Source organism: Coregonus clupeaformis, unplaced genomic scaffold (assembly GCF_020615455.1).
Source record: "Coregonus clupeaformis isolate EN_2021a unplaced genomic scaffold, ASM2061545v1 scaf0238, whole genome shotgun sequence".
In the NCBI taxonomy this organism is placed as follows: Eukaryota; Metazoa; Chordata; class Actinopteri; order Salmoniformes; family Salmonidae; genus Coregonus; species Coregonus clupeaformis.
Window position 1 is genome coordinate 169,578 of NW_025533693.1, and position 4,207 is coordinate 173,784.

Here is a 4,207-nt window from a genome sequence, read left to right on the forward strand (position 1 = left end):
AACACTGTTCTATCTAGCTAGTTGGGCTTAGAAATGGATAAGTGAACATATGGAGAGATCACAAATTCATGCAACTGTGGTGGTGTCACTTGTTTAGCTATTTACCTGCTTTAAAGAGTGAAAATACTCAAGCCTTTATCCATACCAGCAGGTCTCCCATGAAAAAGTGATGTTGACTTCAATGGGACAACCAGGTAATTAAAGCTAAAATGTTCTGTGTACTCTCACAAGATAGAAGTGTGTGGTTCAGTGGCAGATTTTCAAAGATAGTATCAGCAATTCTCAATCAGATGAGACACACCTGGTCTCATTAATTTATAGATGTTACTTAGATTGAGAATGATTTCCATATCTGTTATTGCTCATGGTGTAACTATGTGATGTTGTTGTTAAACACACAGCAAACAAAAAGCTGCCACCATTGTGGGTGCCGCATAGACAATGTTGGTAAATATCTAATTCAAATTTAACTTCATTCATAAATGTGGCCACTTAATTTGTGTGGATATCTTTATAAATGATGCATACTTCATGTTAAAATTACATTACTCTAGGTCTTCCATTCCCGAACATGAAGTCACCTGACAGTAGCAGGAAGGACCAGAGAAAAGTGTTGGGTTAAGGAATGACTTTGTATTGAGTAAAATTAAGATCACTCAAGTTCATATTTAGATTTAGAGTAACTGACATGAATTGGAGCATGACCTGGCTTAGTCTACACTCAGGTGGAACAACAGATATGTAATGCATTTTTCAACAACGGTTGTGCCAATTAATGCATATCACAACGGTCGAGAAGTGAGTACACACTTGCAATGTAACCTATATCCGTTGTTAAACTTGAGTGATGACTAAGCCCAAGAGGTTTTGTAACTTCACATGATTAAGCCTATGTCAATACAGATCTGAATGTTTGATATCCTTTTTACCGTACACTGTTGATAGTAGTTGATGCCAAAGCTAATCATTGAATGTCCTACTACAAGGACTTGGTCAGCTTGACAAACTTCTGTGTCATATGAACACACACACACCAAGGATTGTCAGGGTGAGTACACTGAGCAGTCGGGAAAAGCTCATATTGCGCAATTAGTGACTGAATGCAACAAAAAAGAGACAGCACAGCGACATGATTACACAGTTCACTCTCCGCCTCTCAATCACACACTCGCTCACTCCCTCACGCACTCACTTACTCACATAGTTTAGCTTTATGATTATTCTCATTTAAGATAATTGGGCCTCTATTTCAGGAGAGGAACGACATGCATGACCTTCTGGCTCTCCTCTCTGCTGAGACCGATCCGGCCCCAACAGAGCAGGCCCAGCTCTAACAGTGGTCTTCTCTACAGGCCGTCCTGCTCCGCTCCCGTTTGGCACCAGCTCCTGCCACAACAAAAGAGGATTCCTCTGAAGAGTTCCTGCTGGATACAGGTAATTTGAATGATATCACACACACATACTTATGTGTGCAGGCACTAACTCCTTCTGTCACACACACACACACACACACACACACACACACACACACACACACACACACACACACACACACACACACACACACACACACACACACACACACACACACACACACACACACACACACACACACACAAGTGCACCCTTGATTTAGGTTAGTGTATAGTAAAGGCTTTGTCATTAAAATAATATTTTGCCTCTCTTTCAGATCTGCCAAGCACACCTCTTCCAGCCACACCACCACTGCCCTCTTCATCTTGGACCACGACCGATGGACAGAGCCCATTAGAGCTGCAAGTGATGTCCTACTGGCCAAGCACCACGGGGAGGAAGAGATCCTGAAGTGGGTGGATCTGATTTGCTTTTAACACCAGCCCAGAGAAGCTCTTAGAGACACTCACATTATGTCACTGCAGAGAGTGAAACAGTCAGTGTCCCAGTCACGTCCCCTAAGACCTGCACTTACACAGCAGAAAGCCTCACCATTTCAAGGATGCCATTTGAGGATTTTGCTGCCGCTGCCTTCTTTCAATGGGAGCTGGAGGCCTCAAAGAAGAGGGATGTAGTGAGGAAGGAGCGAACTGAAGAAAGAGAAAATCCTTAGATTAAGCAGAGTTGGTCTGATGGGAATCTGTGATTTCATTTTGCTTGAGGAACAATAGAGGAACAATAGAGAACAAAAGAGGAAAGCCCCAACTTGTGCTATGTCATGACTCACCTGGACCACCTCTTGTTAAGTAAATCAGGTGTTACATGAGGTGAAAAGGAGACAAGTGCCATTTTAAGAAAATAAAAAGCAATGTATTTACATTCACATATCAAACCGTTTACACTAAACAGACCTAAAACAACTATCTAGGATTGTTGCATGAATAAATTAATAAATATGAAGCATGTAACTGCCAAGGTAGAATATTGAAAGTGTGTCCTCCTGTAAAATGATTTGGTCTGAGGGAATTTTAATAAAGTTACTATAATAAAGAATTGAAGACAAAAACACTCCATAAACTGATTAAACTTTATTAAAACTTGTAATGTAATTATTGTTTTAAGTACAGTGTACCAACTTCTCTCTTATGTTTATTTTAATAAACAGAGTAAACTTTTATCATATGATTCATGTTTTGAGTACAGTGTAACAAATATTGTAAATAATCATGTGTCCCTGGGTGGGATCGAACCATGTCTCAAAACACGGCAGAAAAGGTCAAATAAGGTCACCAAAATCGTGCTATGGCTATACACAACTGGCCGGTCCCAGAGGGCTGTTGTTGCTCTAAACAACTCTAAACAAACCAAACTTTCTTTGCCACTTTGTCACGGATGCCGCCGAGGCTGCTCCTCCTCCTTGCTCGGGCAGGCTTCGGCGTTCGTCATCCCCAGAGTACTAGCTACTGCCGATTGATGTTTCGGTGTGTGTCTTGTGTTGTCTAGTTTGTACACCTGTTTCTTATTTTGTATTGATTATGTAACATATAAGTTCCCTTGTTTTATGTTTGCCTTTGTGTGTTATTGTCCTTTTGTCCTGTCGTATGTTTGGCATTGCTAGCTCGTTATTTTACGCACTCCGCGTGTTACTCCTCTAGTGTTGGAGACTTTTGTTTTTGTGCGTATTACTGGAAGTAAAGTAGTCATTCCTGATCCTCTGTGTCCTGCGCCTGACTTCACTACCGCATACACATCACCCCAGTCTGACAGAATAACACACCACCCATGGAGTCAGCAGGACCAGCGGTGGTGACCGAGTCGCTGGAGGATCGGGTCAGCAGCCAGGACGCCATGATCCGTAGACTCGGCACCGCCATGCAAGATGTGATGGACACTCTGAGCCGATGGGAAAGAGGAGGCTTGCCCACACCTCCGCCTACATTACCACCACCATCGGCCAGCCCCATCGTACCATCTCCGGAGTCCAGTGGGATTCGGCTCTCGCTCCCGAGGGCATATGATGGCACCGCAGCCTGGTGTCAGGGTTTACTACTTCAAGTGGAACTCTACCTGGCAACCATACACCAGGCGCACTCGGGATACGAGAGCGTCTCCGCCCTCATCTCCTGTCTATCCGGCAAGGCGTTGGAGTGGGCCAATGCCGAATGGAGGGGAATAGACGCCGCCACCATCAGCTACGCGGAGTTCTCCCACCGCTTCAGGGCGGTTTTCGATCATCCCCCAGAGGGTAAAGCGGCGGGGGAGCGTCTGTTCCACCTCCGACAGGGGAAGAGGAGCGCACAAGAGTTCGCCCTGGACTTCCGGACTCTAGCGGCTAATGCGGGGTGGAATGAGAGGGCCCTCATCGACCACTATCGGTGCAGCCTACGAGAGGACGTTCGCCGAGAGTTGGCCTGCAGGGACACCAATCTAAGCTTCGATCAGTTGGTGGACATGTCGATCCGTCTGGATACCCTGCTGGCTACCCGCGGACGTCCGGAGTTGGGGCCGTCCATTCCATCTCCCAGTACCTCCGAGCCGAGCCCTATGGAGCTCGGGGGTGCTGGCGCTAGAGAGAGGAGGAGAGAGACCCGGAGGGAGGCTGTCCTCTGCACCAACTGTGGCCGTAGAGGACACACTGCGGCTCGGTGCTGGGGAGGGTCTCCTGGGGATTGAGGCAACAGGTCACGCACTGATGAGTCATTTCAGGTGAGTAGGCGCCCAACTCACCCAGAGCTCTCTGTTGTCCACCTGTGTATTCAAGTTGAATTTCCCCAGGTTTCATCTCATTCCCAGC

At 45.9% G+C, this 4,207-nt stretch overlaps 1 long non-coding RNA gene across 1 annotated transcript; it reads left to right on the plus strand.

Moving 5' to 3' along the window:
* The first annotated feature begins 1,155 nt into the window (after positions 1-1,155).
* LOC121557690 lies at positions 1,156-2,590 on the plus strand. Its single transcript, XR_005998371.2, has 2 exons — positions 1,156-1,434; positions 1,691-2,590. It is a non-coding gene; the product is annotated as an uncharacterized LOC121557690 (long non-coding RNA).
* The last annotated feature ends 1,617 nt before the right edge of the window (positions 2,591-4,207 follow it).